The sequence below is a fragment of the Pongo abelii genome, chromosome 19 (assembly GCF_028885655.2).
Source record: "Pongo abelii isolate AG06213 chromosome 19, NHGRI_mPonAbe1-v2.0_pri, whole genome shotgun sequence".
NCBI lineage: Eukaryota > Metazoa > Chordata > Mammalia > Primates > Hominidae > Pongo > Pongo abelii.
The window spans coordinates 64786966-64807872 of record NC_072004.2 but is presented as its reverse complement, the minus strand read 5'-3'; the positions used below and the strand labels follow the sequence as shown (position 1 = coordinate 64807872).

Below are 20907 nucleotides of genomic sequence, written 5' to 3'. Positions count from 1 at the left end.
ACAGGCATGAGCCACTGCGTCTGGCCTGTTTTTTATGCCACTTTGTGCATTGCTCATCAAGGTTAGTCTTGTTCATCTTCCAGCCCTCCAAGCATGTGGCACAGTTCAATGGTGTGGCACAAGGCCCGACGCAGGGAGGCCTCTGCTGCACTCGCAGGCCTACCTCTATCACCTCTCTCTGTTTGCTTATATATCTGTAGATATATATGGTCAATTGATTTCTGACAAAGCTGAAAAGGCAATTTAGTGGAGAAAAAAAAAATAGTCTTTGAACAAATGGTGCTGGAAGAATTAAGACATTCATATGCCAAAATACCACTTTGATCCATACCTCACATCATATATAAAAATCAACTGAAAGTAGTTCATAGGCCTAAATGTAAGTTAATGTAAGAGTTCTATAAAACTCGTGGGAAAAATATTAACAACCTTGTGTTAAGCAAAAAGTTTTTAGCTATGACAAAAAAAAATAGAACCCACAAAGGAAAAAAAATTTGGCCGAGCACGGTGGCTCACGCCTGTAATCCCAGCACCTGGGAGGCCGAGGTGGGTGGATCACCTGAGGTCAGTAGTTCAAGACCAGTCTGGCCAACATAATAAAACCCTGTCTCTACAAAAATACAAAAATTAGCTGGGCATGATGGCAGGTGCCTGTAACCTCAGCTACTCGGGAGGCTGAGGTGGAAGAATCGCTTGACCCCAGGAGGCGGAGGTTGCAGTGAGCCAAGATCGTGCCATTGCACTCCAGCCTGGGTGATGGTGTGAGACTCTGTCTCAAAAAAAAAAAAAAAAAAAAAAAGAAAAAAGAAAAAATTTCATAAACTACATTTTGTCAAAATGAAACATTTCTGCTCTTTGAAAGACAATGTTTAAGAGAATAAGACAAGCACAGACTGGGAAAAATACTTGCAAATCACAGATTTGATAAGGGATTTGTATCTAGAAACATAAAGAAGTATCGAAATTCAATGACTGAAATAACGCAATTCATAAAAAGGGGCAAAAGATCTAAACAGAAATTCAAAGATATACAGATGGCAAGTAACAACATGAAAAGATGCTCAACATCAGCGGTAATTGAGAAAACGCAAATTAAAACCACAAGATACTGTAACACACCTATTAGAATGACTAAAATTTATAAAAGTCCTCTACAGTCAGTGTTGGCAAATGGAACTCTCATACATTGTGGATGGGAATGTAAAATGGTACAAGCATGTTCAAAAGCAGGCAGTTTCTTAAAAAGTTAAACCACCACCTACCATCCATTCCACTCATAGGTATATATCTGTGAGAAATGAAGGCATATACCCATACAAAGACATAAACACCAATGGTCATCATAGCCCCAAACTGGAAACAATTTAAATGCCCATCAATAAGGGATTACACAAATTGTGGTACGTCCATACAATGATTTCATTTTGCTTCTTGGTAATAAAAAGGAATGAATTATTGATATACACAGCGTGGATAAACCTAAGCCAGACCCAAAATCGTCTTACTGTATGACTCTTTTCACAAATGCAAACTAGCCGTATAGTGACAGAAGGCAGGTCAGTAATTACCTGGGGATGGGGTGGGGGCCAGGAGTGGAAAAGGGGAGTTATAAAGGAGCATGAGGAAACTTTTGGAGATGAGGAATATACTATCTAGATTGTGGTGAAGGTTTCATGAGTGTACACCTATGTTTCTGTGCAGTTTAATTTTGTCAATTTTTACTTCAATAAGGCTGTTAAAAAAATCTACAGCCAGCCAAATTATCAACCAAGTCTAATGGTAGAAAATGTATTTTCAGATATGCCCCTGAAGCCCCTTCAAAAAACTTAGCTCTCATGCTCACTTTTTCTCAGGAGATGATTAGAACATATGCTTCATTATAACATCAAAGTAACCAAGAAAGAGGAAGATGGTTGATTTAGGAACTACATGATTCAATACAGCACAGAGGTAACGAGAGTTTCTAAAACAATGATAAAGGGATGTCTCAGCATTACAGCTGTATAGCGGGTTTAGAGAGCAACCAGATTGTATTAGAAAAAGGAGATGGATGATGGCTCTGGAAGGATTCTAGGAAAAATATGAATCTTTGTGTTTGGAGCTTGTTGCAGCAGCATGGGGAAAAAGGCAACAGGCACTTTCAACACTGACTAAATGAAAAAAGTGAACCAATCAGTAACTGCAGGAAACAAAGTTGTATCAGAAAGGAAACAGTACAGTGACTGGCTGGGAAGCTGTAAATACTATTTATGTACTATATAAACACTAGCAATTTAAACAAAACTTGTGATAAAAGTCAATGAAGTGGGCCGGGTGTGGTGGCTCATGCCTATAATCCCAGAACTTTGGGAGGCTGAGGTGGAGGGATCACTTTAAGTCAGGAGTTCGAGACCAGCCTGGCTAACATGGTAAAACGCTGTCTCTACTAAAAATACAAAAATTAACTGGGCGTGGTAATGTGCATCTGTAGTCCCAGCTACTCGGGAGGCAGAGGCAGGAGAACTGCTTGAACTTTGGAGGAGGAGGTTGCAGTGAGCCAAGATCACGCCACTGCACTCCAGCTTGGGCGGCCAAGCGAGTCTCCGTTTCAAAAAAAAAAAGTCAATAAAGTGGGTAAGTGTGAAAATAAGGTGGCCCCCCGTTTCCCAATGAGATTAAAAAAACAGAATTTTTTTGGGTCAACTTGAATAAAAACAGTTTAGGGGATAGAGAGTAAAAGAGCAAATGTCTATTTGTATCAACTAATACATTTTTTATTTTTCATAAAGCTTAATTCATTAAATTTAAATTACTGCCTTTTATTATAAGATCATGTCCTTTATTATAAGATCACTTTCTTTAAGGATGGTTATAGGTTTTTACCATAAAATACTTAACTTTTTATTTATAAATTTATAAGTTACAACAATACAAAGAACATCTAGACAACCTTTATCCTGACTGACCAATGATTAATATTTTCTCCCAATTATTCCTCTCTACACGTATATTTTTCCCTCTCAACCATTAATGAATGGTTTATATGCTTTAAGCCCTTTTACCTCTAAATCAGAAGTAGAAGCATAGCTCAGGGTTTTTTCACCTTGGCAATATTACTTTGGGCCAGAAAATGCTTTTTTTGTAGGAGGCTAGCCTGTGCATTATAAAATGTCTAGCATCATTTGTGGCAGTAACACTCGCCTTTATCCCCCAGCGGTGACAACCAAAAATGCCTTTAGGCATTGCTAAATGTCCCCTGGAAGCAAAAAAAAAAAAAAAAAATCCCAGTTGAGAACTATTGCCTTATCCTTCAATGTGCCTTTACTAGTAATAAGGATATTCTCTTACACAATCATAGGTCAGCTATCATCTTCAAGAAAGTTAACATTAACCCAATACTTTTGATCTGATCTACCATCCATCCTCCAGTTTCATCAACTGACTCAACAACACCCTTTACAAGATCTTCTTTTCTTCTTCAGCCCAGGGTCATGTATTTCATTTGTCATGTGCCTTAGTCTTTAATCTAGAGGGAGACCTTATCTTTTTTTATATTTGATGTCTTTTAAGAATGCAGTCCCTTTAAAACTTTTTATCCTTTTTCTATAAATCTATAACTGTTCTCAAAAGTCTTTTTTTCTTAAAGACTTTATTTTTTGAGAACTAACAAATTTACAGTAAAAGTGAAAATTTAGTAGAGTTCCTGTATGGCCCAGTTTCCCCTATTAACATCTTACATTAGTATTGAACATGCTGTAATAAATGAAATACTGATATGTACACTGTCATTAACTAAATTCTATACTTTGTTTTCCTTCATTTTTACTGTTCTTTTCTCTGTTCCAAGATCCCACAGTACACTTAGTCACCCTAAGTCTTCATTATTTAAGTTGTCATACAGCTTCTCTTGGTTGTGAGAATTTCTCAGGTTTTCTTGGTTTTTCATGACCTTGACAGTTTTGAGGAATCTTGGTCAGATATTTTGCTGACTGTCCTATTGGAATTTGTCTGATAGTTTCCTCATTATCAGGCTGGGGTTATGTTTTTGGCAGGTACACGGCAGAGGTAAAGTGTCCTTTGTATCAGAGCATTTCAACGATACACACTAACATGACTTATCAATGCTGACGTTGAACTTGATCATCTATCTGATTGAGGTAGTGTTTATCAGGTTTCTCTGCTGTGAAGTTACTCTGAATCCCTTCCTAAACTATACTCTTTGGAACAAAGTGACTATGTATACCCCACACTTATGGAGCAGGGAGTTACATACTCCCCTTCTTGAGAGTGGAATATTCATATAAAGTATCTGGAATTCTTCTGTATAGATTTCCTCTTTTAAAAAATAAAAAATTTCCTTGTTTTGGGTTTTAGGTGTCCTCAGGATTATACTTAGGTTGCACTGCCTAACTGATGCTGTAATTTTCAAGGCATCAAATCCAGAGGCATGAGGTCCATCCGCCCCTTATTGGTGATGTTAATTTTTTTTTTTTCTTTGAGACAGGATCTCCCAGGCTGCATCCAGGCTGGAGTGCAGTGGCGTGATTTCGGCTCACTGCAACCTCCACCTCTAGGGTTCAAGCAATCCTTTTGCCTCAGCCTCCTGAATAGCTGGGATTACACATGTGCCACTTCACCCAACTAATTTTTGTACTTTTCGTAGAGACAGAGTTTTGCCATGTTGCCAGGCTGGTCTCAAACTCCTGGCCTCATGTGATCCTCCTGCCTTGGCCTCCCAAAGTGCTGGGATTACAGGTGTGAGCTGCTGCACCTGGCTGGTGTTAATTTTAATGACCTGGTCTAGATATGGTCTGGTTTCTCCACTGTACTTTTACTATTTTCTTTAATAAGCAATCTATGGGGAGACACTTTAAAGATAATGCAAACATTCAGCTCATCAAATTTTCACTCAAGATTTAGGATCCAATGATTCTTGCCCAGTCTCTCACTGTGATGATTTCCCAACCCCAACATTCCCTGCACGTTCACCAGTCAGCATTCTCTAAGGAACAGCTCTCTTTTTTCTCTTTTTATTTATTATTGGTATCAACTCATGGATTTCTATTTTTCAATGTTTTATTTTTTTGAGATAGTGTCTCGCTGTTGCCCGGGCTGGAGTGCAGTGGTGCTATCTTGGCTCACTGCAACCTCCGCCTCCCGGGTTTAAGCAATTCTTCTGCCTCAGCCTCCCAAGTAGCTGGGATTACAGGTGCCTGCCACCATGCCAGGCTATTTTTTTTTTTAAATTTTTATTTTTAGTACAGACGGGTTTCACCATGTTGGCCAGGCTGGTTTCGAACTCCTGACTTCAAGTGATCTGCCCGCCTCGGCTTTGCAAAGTGCTAGGATTATAGGCATGAGCCACCACGCCCAGCCTACTTTTCAAGGTTTTGTAACTTGTTACTGTCCTTAATTATCTGGGTGATCATACTGTCCCAGAGTAGGACAGTGGGAGCCCCTTAAAGCCTACTCCTGTGTCATTCTGACATGCCTCTATCATTTTCTGAGCATTTCCTTACTTTCTTACAAAACAAGATACTCCAGGCTTATCTTATAACCATTTCTCTGTCCCAGCCCTGGAACCAAACATTTCTCCTAACAGCCTTGGTATCTTTTAGTGGGGAATGATATAAGAAATAAAGATCTAGGTATTCAATGTACTTATTGCTATTTGGGTAACTCTTTGCTTCTGGGCCTTTCCACTGGACAAAGTATACACACGTATGTGACATATGTATATACACATGTATTTTAGAAAATTATGAGTTCACACTTAAATCCCCAACTCCAAGCCTCTCCACAGGGCTTTTTTCTCACCTTCCCACACTTCACATTTGTGTCTTTTTCGACAGAATGCTGGCTTTTAACAAAACCTATCTACTCATTTGCTCAACCCTTTTAGACATTTAAATAGTTACAGAAGCATTACAGCATACCACTACAAAAAAACTGTTGGAGTTTAGTATTCTTTGCAGTCACTTCTCTCTAGACTGACTGCTGAGTATAAAAGTTCCTTGGATTATTTATTTCAATGTGGTTGTTACTATTTGAAATAAGTTAGAATTGGTTTGCTTTTGGTTTTTAGTCTCCTCCATCATCCTTATTGGATTAATTTCATTTTTTGGGGGGACTACTGGGAAGATCATCCTTCTTGCAAAAATAAAGAAATATACAAATAGGTGTAACTCAAAGAAATGTCATTTCTTTCCCTGCCTCACCACCCACCCTGTTAAGCGGGTAACCAACTTTATCACTTTCTGGTTCACTCTTCTTGTGTACATTTTGAAAAAGTAAACAGTATATGTACAGCTATATATATGTTTTCTTATTTCCATTTCCTTCACAAAAGTCACATACTATATTCCTCTCTCCTGTGTTTTTATTAGTTTGGAAATATATCCTGGAAATCCTTCCATTTAAGTGCACTGACATCTTCCTTATTCTTCTTGCAGCTGCATAGTACTCCATTGTGTATGTTTATTCAACAAATCTCTCGTTTCAACATTTAGTTTTCAATGTTTTGCAATTACAAATACGCTGCGGCAAACTTATGTATCTGTGTGTTTATACTGTGCATGGTATACCTCCAGGATATATTTTTAGAAATGGGATTGCTGGGTAGGATATATGTATTTGTAATTTTGTTAGATATTGCCAAATTCCACTCCAAAGAAATGTAATCATTTGCACCAGCAATATTGAGAGTGCTTGTTTCCCCAGAGGTGCTGGGAATGTATTGTCAAGTGTCTGAATCTTTCCCAAAATGATGGATGAAAAATGGTATGCCAGTATTGTTGTCACTGTTTTGTTTTTGTTTTTTTTTTTTTTTAAGCTCTCTATTTGGAAATAACTTTGACCTTTCAGGAAAGTTAGAAGAATAATACAATGAAGTCCTGTGTACTCTACTCAAACACAACAATTACTAATATTTTGCCCCTATTTTTCTTCTCTAAACACATAGATTTTCTGAATAATTTGAAAGTTACATATCACAAAATAATTCAATGTGCATTTCCTTGGAATAAAAACATTTTCTTATAACTGGAGCACAGTTATCAGTTTTAGGAAATCTGACAATATATGATACTTTTCCCTAATTCACCATCCACATTCCAACTGACTCAATGTCTTTATAGCATTTCCTCCTTCAAGACCAGGATCACATAAAAATTAAAAAGTTGTATTTATCTCTTTAGTGTCCTTTAATCTGGAAGATTAGTTTTAATTTTTTTTAGATACAGGATCTCCCTATGTTGCCCTGGCTGGACTCAAACTCCTGGTGTCAAGCCATCCTCCCACCACAGCCTCCTGAGTAGCTGGGATTACAGGTGTACACTGACGTGTTTCGTTTGAAATTATTTTTGAAGAATGCAAGCAAGCCCCTTCTCCCTTAACAGAATGCTTCTCATTTGAGGTTCATCTGATGTGTCTGTGTCCTTAGGAGACTCTGGTTATGTACCCCATAATATTACATTTGTCCTCAGGAAATTGTAACCAGAATCACAAGATTCCTATCTGTCTCTCACTGGTGATGTTAATGTTGATTACTTTGTTAAGGTGTAGTCCAGTTTTCCACTGTATACTACGTATTTCTCCTTCCAACCAATAGGCAACCTCAGGGACACACTTTGAAATATGACCACATTGTTTCTCACTGAAATCTCACCGCCATTCTTAAATTTGGCATCTAATGATAACTTGTGCCAAACCAAACATTAATATGATGGCTGCAAAACGATTTCCCAACTCCAGCACTTTTTTCTTATCAGTCAGCAAGAAATCCTGTCATCACCCCCTTTTATTGACAAACCTACCTATTCATTATCAGTATGAATTCACTAACTTCTATTTTTTTTCCAGTGGTTTATCACTCATGACTATTCTTATTCTGGGGCTCAAAATATGCCAGATGTGGACACAATGATGTCCCTGAACTGGTTCTTGTGTCCTCTTTGTTTTCCTGAGACAGTCTCCCCTTGTCGCCAGTGCAGTGGGGTGATCTCAGCTCACTGCAACCTCTGCCTCCCGGGTTCAAGTGATTCTTGTGCCTCAGCCTTCTGAGTAGCTGGGATTACAGGTGTGCACCAACAAGCCAGGCTAATTTTTGTATTTTTAGTAGAGGCAGTGTTTCACCATGTTGACCAGGCTGGTCTCGAACTCCTGGCCTCAAGTGATCTGCCTGACTGAGCCTCCCAAAGTGCTGGGATTACAGGCGTGACCCAACATGCCAGACCACCTGTGTCCTTTTGACATGCTTCCATCTTTTTTTTTGAGGAATTCCTTACTTTCTTCCTTATCAAGATATTCCAGGCTCATTTTATACCTATGCTGCTCCAGCCCTGAAATTAATAATTTTTCCAAGGAACTCTAGTCCTTATTAGCAAAGAACTGGTATTGAAAGCCAAGATCTGGGCACTCAGTGCAGTTCTACAGAGCATTTTTTTTTTTAATGGAGTTCTCACTCTGTTGCCCAGGTGGAGTGCAGTGGCATGATCTTGGCTCACTGCAACCTCCGCCTCCCAGGTTCAAGCGATTTTCCTGCCTCAGCTTCTCGAGTAGCTGGGACTACAGGGGTGTGCCACCACGCCTGGCTAATTTTTTGTATTTTTAGTAGAGGCAGGGTTTCACCGTGTTAGCCAGGATGGTCTCGATCTCCTGACCTTGTGATCTGCTCGCCTCAGCCTCCCAAAGTGCTGGGATTATAGGCATGAGCCACCGTGCCCGGCCCTAGAGGATTTTTTTGTTATCTTGTGTGGTTTTATGTGCCTATCTTTTCTCTTCTTTAGGGTTTTTAGTCTTAATTTTCTTCAAAGTTCTTGGCATTAAGAAATTTACATTTACCCTTTATCTGTATGTATGGAAAATTGTGATTTTGCAAATGAAGTTTTTCCCCGTACATTTAAAATATCTGAGGTAGCAAAATGTATCAGTATTTTATTGCATTGTACCTTGATTATGAGTCAGAAAATTTTTTCCTGAAGAATGGTACAGGAAAAAAATTTTCCCATATTTTTTCCTGGTATTTGCATAGTTTTTATATTTAGATCTAATGTGTCTGGACTTTATTATTATGTATGGCATGAAGAACAGTTCTAATATTTTTTCCAAATGGCTATCTAGTTGCGCCAACATCCTTTATCAAAATGTCCATCTTTATCTCAGTGATTTAAAATACCACTTTAAGTGCTAGGTTTCCATATGTAGTTGTGTCCATTTCTGGATTTCACACTATTTCCCTGGTCTATTCTTGTGCCAATGTCTTGCTTTCTGAATCATTAAGGGTTTGGAATGTATTCTGATATCTTGCAGAGCTAGATACCCCCTCAAAAATCTTTTAATGTTTTTACATTCTTGCATGTTTATTTTTCCAAGCGCACTTCAAGTATTAGATAGTTCAATTCTATACCAAAAAGTTATCAGTCTTTTTATATTAGGATCTCATTAAATTTCTAATTAACTTTGGAAAAAGTGACATTTTGATATGTCTCAAGGACAGTGGATGTCTTTCCATTTGTTCAAGTCTGCTTTGTGTCTTTTGGGAATGTTTTATATAGCCTGCTTCACATAGGTTTTTAACAACGTTTTTAAGAAGTAAATCCTTAGGAATTTAATTAGTTTGAGTATTCCTCATCCAAAATGCTTGGGACCAGAAACATTTCAGATTTTGGAATATGTGCATACACATCATTAGATATCTTGGGGATGAGACCCAAGTCTAAACACGAAATTCACTTGTTTCATATCCAACTTATACACATAGCCTGAAGATAATTTTATACAGTATAAAAACAATTTTGTGCATTAAATAAGGTTTGTGTACACTGAACCAGCAGAAAGCAAAGGTGTCACTATCTCAGTTGCCTATGTGGTTATCTGTGGTGTCATGTCCATGCTCAAAGAGTTTCAAATTTTGGAGCACTTTGGACTTCAGGTTTTTGGATTAGAGATGCTCAATCTATGTTTTGTTGTTGCTATTGTAATCTTCTCTTTTGTTGTATTTTCTTAACTGGTTATTTTCTCACTACACAAAGGTTTATTATTTTATATCCTACCTCGCTGAATTGTTTGAAGGTAGTTTTGTCATTGATTTTCTAAGGCTTTCCAGATAAACAATCATGTCACTAACAAAGAATCTTTTCTTCTTTTTCCACTGTTATGTCTCTAATTTGTTTTTTGAGACAGGGTCTCACTCTGTCGTCCAGGCTGGAGTGCAGCGGTGCAATCTCAGCTCACTGCAACCTCCGCCTCCAGGGTTCAAGCAATTCTCCCACCTTAGCCTCCTGAGTAGCTGGGACTACAGGCACATACCACCACACCCAGATGATTTTTTTTTTATTCTTAGTACAGACGGGGTTTCACCATGTTGGATTGGCCAGGCTGGTCTTGAACTCCTGACCTCAGGTGATCCGCCTGCCTCAGCCTCCCAAAGTGCTGGGATTACAGGTGTGAGCCATCGCACCCAGCCATTTGTTTTCTTTTCTATGTGTAGAAAGAAGTTTTCTTTTCTATTTGTTTCTTTTCTATGAGCCACATTCTGGCTCATATTTCCAGTATAATGTTAAGTCATGGAGAAAATGGGCATCCTTACTTTATTCTTGATTGTGGTGTTTCTTAATAAGATTCTGGCTTTAGGGTTAAGGCTATGTACATGTGCATATGTGTGTATTCATAAAAATAAAAATATTATATGTTAAGGAAGTATTCATCCATTCCTGTTTTCTGAAAAGTTTTTGTTAGGAACAGGTGTTGAATTTTGTCATAGGCTTTTTCAGCTTCTATAGAGAGAACACAACTTTTCTCTTTTGACCGATTAGTATGGTGAACTACATAAATAATTTCCAAATACTGAATCATCCTTGTATTCCTGGTATAAAACTCACTCATCAAAATGTATTTTTGTAATATGGTGTGAGACACTGCACAGTAATATTTTTCCATTAGTATCTGTATGTGATAACTCTGTAATTTTCATTTTTTGAGCTATCTTTATCAGGCTAAGAAATCAGTTTTTTTTTTTTTTTTTTTTGAGACAGGGTCTTGCTCTATTGCTCAGGCTGGAGTGCAGTGACACGATCTTGGCTCCCTGCAGCCTCAACACCCCTGGGCTCAAGTGACCCTCCCACCCCAGCCTCCCAAGTAGCTGGGACTACAGGCACATGCCACTGTGCTCAGATAATTTTTTAGTTGTTTGTAGAGATGAAGTCTCACTACAATTGCCCAGGCCAATCTCAAACTCCTGGGGTCAAGTGATCCTCCTACCTTGGCCTCCCAAAATGCTGGGATTACAGGTGTGAGCCATTGCGTACAGTCCAGTATTACTCTTACGTCATAAAAATAATTAGCTTTCCATTTTCTATAGTCATGTAGCATCGGGAATATCTGGTCAGGCAGAATTCCCCTGCGAAACCATCTAGGCCTGGTGTTTGGTGGGATGGTTCCCTGACAAATTTCTATTTCTTCTAGGAAAACTGGTCTTATTTTCTTTTAATCTCTAATGAGGTCAATTTTATTAAACTGTATTTTCCTAAGAAATTATCCATTTCATCTAGGTTTTGAAATGTATTTGTACAGAGGTGTGCAAAATAGTTCTGTATTAAAATAGTTCTCAATTTCCTCTGTATCCAATGTTATTTTCCCATTGTTATTTCTTAAAATTTCATTTGTGCTTTCTCCCTTTCCCCACTTGGTTAAATTAGCTAGTGATTCACCTATTATGTGACTTTTCCCTCAAGGGTCTAAGATTGATTCATCAACTAGACGTATAGTTTTTCTGTTAACTCATTAACTTCTACTTTTATCTTTATTTCCTTTCTTGTGCTTTTGGTTAACTTTGTTCATTTCTGAATTGGGAATTTATTTTCATTTACATAAGTGTTTAGGGCTATGAATTTTCCTCTGCTCACTGCTTTACATGTATTCCACAGATTCTGGTATGTAGTATTATGCAGTATTCTTCTTATCATCATTTTCCAGAAACTTTGCAATTTGTGTTTCCCTTTTATCCATTAAACTTTTAAAAATTAAGGCATACTGTTTAACACTTATCAAAATATAGGACTTTTCTGTCACTCTAGAAGGCTCCTTCCTGTCCTTTCCCACTCAATCTCTCCCCAGTCCTGAGTTCTATTAGCTTTGGCTAAATTTTGTATATATTTAAGATTTTATATAAATGGCATAAAATCATATGCATATTTTTGTGTCTAATTTCTTCCAGTCAGCATAGTGTTTTTGAGATTCATTCATGTTACATGTATAAATGGTTTCTTTTTATTGCTGAGTAATACTCGTCAATATATCAGCTTACCCTTTCTTCATCCAGATTCTACTATGAATAAAGCTGCCACAAAAATTCTTGTACAAGGTTTTCTGTGAATACATAATACAAGGTTTCTTAATTTCAAGACGGAAGTGCAATGTCCTTTTGCTTTTTGGATTTGTTTTTGTTTTCTTGTATGAGACCTACTAATGTTTTTCTAATAGATTGACAATTTTTTGTGAATATTCTGTGTTTAAAAAGGACATACTCTCTGGCCCGGCATGGTGGCTCACACCTATAATCCCAGCACTTTGGGAGGCCAAGGCAGGAAGACTGCTTGAGCCCAAGAGTTTGAGACTAGCCTGGGCAACATGGTGAGACTTCGTCTCTACAATAAGCAAAAAAAAAAAAAAAAAAAAAAAAAAAATTAGCTGGGCATGGTGGTGTGCACATGTGGTCTCAGCTACTTGGGAGGCTGAGGTGGGAGATCACCTGAGGCAGGGAGGTCAAGGCTGCAGTAAGCCGTGATCACGCCACTGTATTCCAGCCTGGGAGACAGAGTGGGGGGCCAGGGGAAGCAGTATATTCTTGATTATTAGGGATATACTTGAAGATTTGCATTATATTATTTAGATCTTTTATATCCTTTTTTACCCACTACATCTTGTGCTAAGTGTCATAGTCCCCTAATTTTAGTTTTTTATTTCTTCTTATACTTCATATAGATTTTGCTTTATACAGATTGTTGCTGTGTATATTTGGTACATATTTAACTGTGAATTCTTTGTTGTGAATCATGGTTTTTAGCATTATAAACTGTTCTCTTTTGTCTGATTTAATGCTTTTTTTGGTTTGAATTCTACTTTGCTATCAGCATTTTCAGTCTTGCATTCTTGGGGTTTCTATTTGCCCGGTACATATTTGTCCTGGCCTTTATGTTTGCTCTCAATTCTCCATATATTTTATCATTGGGGTGTGCATTATGTACTGTATACTTTTTTTCTGTTCCATCATGGTTTTCTTTGTCCCTTTAAAAATTTCTCTCAGTATTTTGGAAAGTCTTCCTCATGCTTACCTTTATATTAATAGCTTTTACAGTACACTGTTTTTTTTTTTTTCTTACCTAATCTTTTCTATTTGGTCTTTCAGTTTTAGATGGTAGCCTCTGACTCCTTCATATTACTTCAATTACAGTAATTATTTTTATTCTAGTTCTGAAAAGAACAGTTCTAGACAGGGTCTCATTCTGTTGCCCAGGCTGGAGTGCAGTTAGGCAAACACAGCTCTCTGCAGCCTCGACCTCCTGGGCTCAAATGATCCTCCTACTTCAGCCTCCTGAGTAGTTGGGACCACAGGCATAAGCCACCACGCCTGGCTAATTAAATCCTTTTTTTTTTTTTTTGTAGAGACTGGGTCTCACTATGTTGCCCAGGCTGGTCTAGAAGTCCTGGGCTCAAGTAATCCACCCACCTAAGCCTCCCAAAGTGCTGGGATTACAGGTGTGAGCCACCGCACATGGCCTTAGTTTTTCCTTTTATTTCCCATCCCATTATATTTTAGTTACATTCTTTCTGCTTTGTCAGAATGTATAATGTTTATGTACTATTCTATTCTCTAGGTCCCTACTATTGGTTTTAATCTTAGTTCAAAAAGATATCTGAAATACTTATTGTCACAATCTTTTTGTAGGAAATGTCCCAAATATCTCTTTTAGATGAAAGTCACCCTTTTCGAGTGTCCTCAGGAGGGGTAAACGAGTACAGTATTCCCTGAGTTCCTGCATGTTCAAACTGTTGTTCTGCAGTCTTAATACCTGAACAACAGTTAGCTGGATATAAAATCCTTGGCTAGCAGTCACTTTCCTCATGCTGCTCCGCTGTCTCGCTCTGTTATGTTGCTTTTGAGAAATCTGACACTGGTCTAATTCTCTTGCCTCTATGTCACGTCTTTGCCTGGAGACCCTGAGAATTCTTTGCATCTTTAGTCATACAGCTTTACTAGGAAATATCTTTGAGTGTGCCTTCTGGTATGAACTTCTGTGGTATAGATTCAGATCTCTTTTCATTTCCAGAAAGTTTTCTTGGATTATAGTTTTAAATATTTTCTCTTCTTGAAGGACACCAATTATATACAGTAGACTTTGGATCCATCTCCCATTTCAACTTGGTCAATTTTCAAAACAAAAATCTCATCTCAATTATCCTGTTTTCCCGCTTTTCTTCAATACTTTTTATTAAATTTGAATTTGAATTTGTCCTGTGGGAATGTTAAAACTTCATTATTAGTTATGATTTTATCTTCTATTTTTCTGTTTAATCTACTTTGTGTTCATTTCTTAATGCTTTTTGTCCCTTTCTGTTCTGAGTTTTATATTTGTTTCAGAATATTTCTTGATTTTATTTTTCAAATCTCCAAACATTGGTTTGAGGATGTTTAATTTCACTTGGAGCATTGTGTCAATTTTTTCCTGCTTTTTTTGATGGGGGTAGATTTTCATCAGTTGAAATGCTGATTCACATTTCCTGTTTGTTTTTTCTTACAGTTCTGTATGGATGTGGCCTGCTCTTTTCTATTTCTGTTCATTTCACAGGCAGAGCTCCTAGTTCGAGAACACCCTCTTCTCTAAGTTCAGTTTTTTTCTTTTCCTGAAGAATTTTTTCTTCTTTCTTCTTCTTCACTGCCATGTCTCCAAGTCTTCACTGCCATGTCTCCAAGTCTTCATGTTTCCCTTATGAGGCAATGCTTATAATTTAAAGCTACCAATTCTGGCACTGCTTACCTTTAAGCTCTTCTCTATACATAGAGCTGTGAACTATCAAACTCCAAACCTATGATCAATGTTTTGGAACTTCTTTCAGATTTTCTCTTTCTGGGAGTGGATCTTTGTACCTTGTCTAAAGCTTTCACGCTCCCATACCTCTTTCAGTAAATTTGTCAAGCCTTCCCTCTCCCACTCTTAACACCTAAAGGAATGAGCATAAGGAGCAGTTGGAATTTGGTTTATTTCTCTACCTATAAGAATCTACAAATCTCTACTTATAGGTAGAGAAATAAACTAAATTTGTGAGTTGAACTCTTAAACACATTTCGTCCTATAGGAGTTTATTTGTAAATTCTACAATAACCTAATATTGGACTTGCTCTGCCGTTCAAGCTGCAGTGCAGTGGCATGATCTTGGCTTATTGTAACCTCTGCCTCCCAGGTTCAAGCGATTCTCATGCCTCAGTCTCCCGAGAAGCTGGGATTACAGTGTGTGCCACAACACCTGGGTAATTTTTGTATTTTTCGTAGAGACAGGGTTTCGCCATGTTGGCCAGGCTGATCTCGGACTCCTGGCCTCAAGTGATTCGCCCACTTCGGCCTCCCAAAGTGTTGGGATTACAGGCATGAGCCACCGCACCCAGCCATGTTGGACTATTTTTGTTACTGATCTGATTTGGTTATTATTATAATATTTGTATTATAATACTTATATAATGCTTATTATGTGTCAGATTATTATATAATGCTTAGTATGTGTCAGGCATATTCAGCACTTAAATCTGTAGCAGCGAATTTAAACCTTATGAGTGTTACTCTCATTTTACAGGAGGAAGCAGTGGCCCAAATAGGCTAAGCAACTTGCCCAAGATCATATAACCACCACGAACACTAATAATATGAATCATGGGACTATCATAAAACGTTTTAAATTTTAACCTTCTTTCTCCCCTCCCCCCATACTGGTTCTGTCAGCTAGCCTCTGTAAGCATAGAAAACAAGCATCAAATAAATATGTTTCAGTTAATGTGCCTTCATGAACATTTTGCTCTTCAAAATAAAGCCGAGGCCAGGTGCAGTGGCTCACACCTGTAATCCCAGCACTTTGGGAGACCAAGGTGGGTGGATTACTTGAGGTCAGGAGTTCCAGATCAGCCTGGCCAATATGGTAAAACCCCGTCTCTACTAAAAATACAAAAATCAGCCAGGTGTGGTGGTGGCACCTGTAGTCCAGCTACCAGGGAGGCTGAGGCAGGAGAATCACTTGAATCCAGGAGGCGACGGTTGCAGAGAGCCGAGATTGAGCTACTGCATTCCAGTCTGGGCGACAGAGTGAGACTCTGTCTCAAAAAAAAAAAAAAAAAACCCCAAAAAATCGCAAATCATATTAGATGACTATTTAAGGTCTTGAATGTAGGGAGATGGAATGATTGTAGGTAGGTAAACCTTGCTTTATATTTGGGTGTATGTTCTAATTCCCTGTCCACTATAAAGCCACTAATGTCTAAAATTCATATACTAAATAAATAATACAAGCCTAAACTTTAGAATTCGAGAGATAGATACTAGATGAGAAAGCTAAAAGAATGAAAGTAGTTGTCTCATCAGAGCTGAATTGGGACAAGGAACTATTTTTTTTGGAATACTTTTAGCATTGTTTAATTATTGTACTATCAAGTGCATGTATTACTTTGATAAAAATAAAAGCTAATTTATATGAAGTATACAGTACATTAAAAAATTAAGTTGGTAGATATTGAGAGACTGATGATATCTGGTATCAGTAAATACATGTGGGAAAAACAGTGCTCATATACACTTGGTAGGAAGGTAACCTTACACTATCTTTCTGGAAGGCAATTTGACATTACGTATGAAAACTTAAAATGGCTATGCCTTTTGACCAGGTAATTCCATTTTTAGGAATCTGTCCTTCAGAAATACTCATACATAATACATACAAGGACAAAAGAACCTATGTAGAAGGATGTTTGCTAATGTAATAATAATGAAAAACTGGAGACAATCTTACAATCAGCAGGGGAATGATGAGCAATAGGTAAAATACTGAGTGGAAAAAATAAATCACAATATATAGTATAATAAAATATATCACAGTATGACTCACTTTTTATTCAAAGAAATAATATACACTGGCATATACACAGATCAATATAGGTATGTTTGTTTTTATGTGCACTAAGAAAGACCTTAGGAGTAGCTAAACTTTTAGCAGGGTAGGAGTAGCATGGGAAGATGAATCTAACTTTTCAATATTTTTCTTTTTTAAAACATTATAGGTATACTTCTATAATAAAAAATAAAACAAAAGGTTTTTATAGTGACAAAATTAAAAAAGAGATCACAAATCACAACAGAACTTCATTGTCCTACTGTAACTGTCACTTAGGTAAACCATCCTCCCTATAAAATCTACAAGGGAATTAAAAAGCATAGTCATTAACTTATTGGTATAATCAAACAAAAGTTCCAACAAAACTAAACATCTCTGGGAGAAATGACAGAAAACACTTGAAATCTTAAATGCAGGTGTCAATAAATTTGGAGCCAAGTAATATTAATAATAGTATAATTTCAATATGAGTAAACTAATCAGATATGAATAAACTCATCAGAAGTCAACCAATTCTTCATTATCCAAACCCACTGGGAGCAGTGGCTCACATAATTTTCAAAGTTTTATATTTAGCTATGGAGCAAATATTTTCTAGAACCTTAAATTTGAATGTTGTATGCATGACATCACAAAGTACACAACAGAGATTAATACATACTCTACGATGACTGAACTTGGTAGAAGCTCAAGAGCTATTTAGCTTCTGCAGGCCTCTTTTTCATTCTATTATACTATGAGGATGAAAGCACATTCTGGTATAGTGATAAAACTCATCAGTGTAAAGAGAAATGCCTTCTTTCTTTCTAAGCTTACCGTTATGAGGAACATAAATGGTAAGGATCTGGGATTACTGGGTTTTTATTTCCCACAAATTCAATGTGCAAGCAAGAATAAATTCATGTCAATGATACAATCAAGAGAAAACCGAAAGCAATAATATTCTGAATAACCCATCTAAAGAAATGGAAAAGTACCCAGGAGAATGACAGGAGAGGACAATATTCTACATAGCAATATTTTAAGATTTAAAGCAACAGTGAGCAAAAGGAAGTCATTCTTTGATCTACAAGAAATACAAATTTCTACCTCTTTGGGTTCAACTTCTAGACCTATCACTGTTATGACTTTGGATGTAACAATTACTTGGGTCTCAGTTTCCCTCTCTTCTAAATAAGAAAAACATCACTTACCACACAGGAAGGATGTATGATAAAATAAAAAAATTCACATGAATAGGCTTTCAGTTCTCCTGAAGAAAGCTATGAATCCTTAAGTACGAACCTGGAAAGCTAATTAAAAATAAGAGGACCATATCAAAATTAAGTCTGAAACATGCAGTGGCCTAGAGATTCCCTGAGATCATTATCAGCTATCAATTCTACCCCCAATAACAGAATTCATACTCAAGCTGGGTCTGTAGGGCAAATGTGGTCTGAATGATCAAACAAGATCATTTATTAGTATGTTAACATAGAGACAGGCCAGGCACAGTGGCTCACGCCTTTAATCCCAGCACTTTGGGAGGCTGAAGCGGGCAGATCACAAGGTCAGGAGTTTGAGACCAGCCTGGCCAATATGGTGAAACCCCACCTCTACTAAAAATACAAAAATGAACTGGGTGTGGTGGCACTCGCCTGTAGTCCCAGCCACTCGGGAGGCTGAGGCAGAAGAATCGCTTGAACCCGGGAGGCGGAGACTGCAGTGAGCCGAGATCATGCCACTGCACTCCAGCCTGGGCGACAGAGCGAGACTCCATCTCAAAAAAAAAAAAAAGAGAAAATAAATTAAACAGCTTATTCAGTGTCATATTGATTTGATATAACCTAAAAACACTTGATCTGAAATGATAACATTCTCTTGGTGTTTACCTTTAAAAAATATATTTGGAACTGGTTGCTCAGAAGATATAAAACCACTGAACAATAGTAACTACAGGGTGTTAATAATTAAACAAAGTTGGGTTAAACACATAACATATACACAAGGAGGCTACTTATCTGGTGTATAATCGCTAGCAAATTTTAAAGCTTAGAAGTCTTAAAGTAATAGATGATGATAACCTTTTTTTTCCTTTTTCTTTCTTTTTTTTTTTTTTTGAGACGGAGTCTCAATCTGTCGCCCAGGCTGGAGTCCAGTGGCACAATCATGGCTCACTTCAACCTGGGTCTCCCACCAGACTCAAGCAATCCTTCCACCTCTGCCCCCGAGTAGCTGGGACTACAGGTGTGTGCCACCACACCTGACTAATTTTTGTTATTTTTTTTTTTTGTAGAGACAGGGTTTTGCCATGTTGCCCAGGCTGATCTTGAACTCCTGGGCTCAAGCAATCTGCCTGCCCTGGGCTCTCAAAGTGTTGGGATTACAGGCGTGAGCCACCACACCTGGCTAATATTAACCAATATTTATTGAACGATATATACAAATCATTACGCTTAGCACCAGAAATACAAAGAAGTATTAGACTTAACATTTCTGTCCTATATTGGACTGCAAACGGTGGCCAAATAATTGGGCCACAACGTTGAACAAACTAATGAGTATTATATACAACCAGTTTTAAAAGACTAGTACTAGGAATTAAACATAGTGAAAAAGAAAAAAGAAGGAAAGCCTGGGAACACATCTTAACATTTTATCTCATGACTTGTCTCATCTTTTACAGCAGCTTACATTTTTTTAAACAGCGGGCATAACATCTGAGTGGAGGTTTACAGAAACTACAGGAGGCAGGGCTGATGTTCACCCTGTATTTCAGATGAGGAAAGTGAAGCTTTCAAAGAGGTTACACAACTCACCTAAGATCGCAGTTCAGAGAGCTAGCTTGCCGACTTTGTCCAGAGCTCACTTCTACTACACTGAATTCTAAATTATCAGTGCTAAAGTGAGAACTCGAAGGGACCTCAGAAATCTCCTAATGGAGTGTTTCCCTAACCAATCTGATAAACTTTCTGGGGTATATATTAAAAACATTCCCAGGACCCACTGTAGACCTACTAAATAAGTTATAGGAGAGAGATTTTGTATTTTAACAAGAGCCGCCAAGAAGTGATTCTAATGATTAGTTATGCTTAGAAAACAGTGTTCTATGTCTGTATGTCCAGTATGCCAGACATTTGGCTACTTAAATTTACATTGATTAAAACAGCAAAATTAAAAATTGAGTTCTTCAATTTTTAGTTCCACCAGTTACATTTCAAGTGCTCAACAACCACATGTGGCTAGTGGCTACCATAACTTGACAGCAAAGATACAGGAAATTTCCATCATTGCAGAAAGTTCTATTGGATTATGCTGATACTAGACTAACCCTTCAACTGCCATGAGAAAACGGAGGCACAGGATCTTGTCCAACAAGGGCCATGGAGCTAGTCAGTGGCAGAATTGTGACATCAACCTCACTGCCAGCACCCCTCCTATTGTATCACTTCATCCTATCTCATATTCAGGGTTTGTTCAAATGGGAATTATTTCCTTTTCACCTTTTATTGTGGGTTCCAGCAAAGCAAGAAGAGAAATCCTAAATTTGCGGGTAAAAAAATCCTTAAGCCAAGGTTTATTAAAAAATAATGATTAAATCTATCTGCAATTTTTGCATGAAATCAAAAGTCATCTTGCACAGTTAAGAATACTGTGGTGTTAGGAGACATATCTTAGCTTGTTTTAACTATTGTAAGTCCTTTCTCTTTTATTGTCCTGATGTTTTTATTCTTTCTTGAATTTTGAAACCCTCAGACTAATGATACATAAGTGTGAAAGATTATATCTTATTTAGCA

General features: G+C 37.6%; 1 protein-coding gene across 14 annotated transcripts in view; it reads right to left on the bottom strand.

Annotated features, from left to right (window-relative positions):
• Nucleotides 1-20907, bottom strand: part of MBTD1 (mbt domain containing 1) — an 83841-nt gene that overhangs the window by 59950 nt on the left and 2984 nt on the right. For 2 of the 14 annotated variants that reach the window (XM_054546539.2, XM_054546545.2), the window contains exon 3: nt 18324-18422. The exons of the other annotated variants lie outside the window; for them this stretch is intronic. The gene's annotated coding sequence lies outside the window, so the exon portion shown is untranslated. The remainder of the gene's footprint in view (nt 1-18323; nt 18423-20907) is intronic. 14 annotated transcript variants of the gene reach the window in all.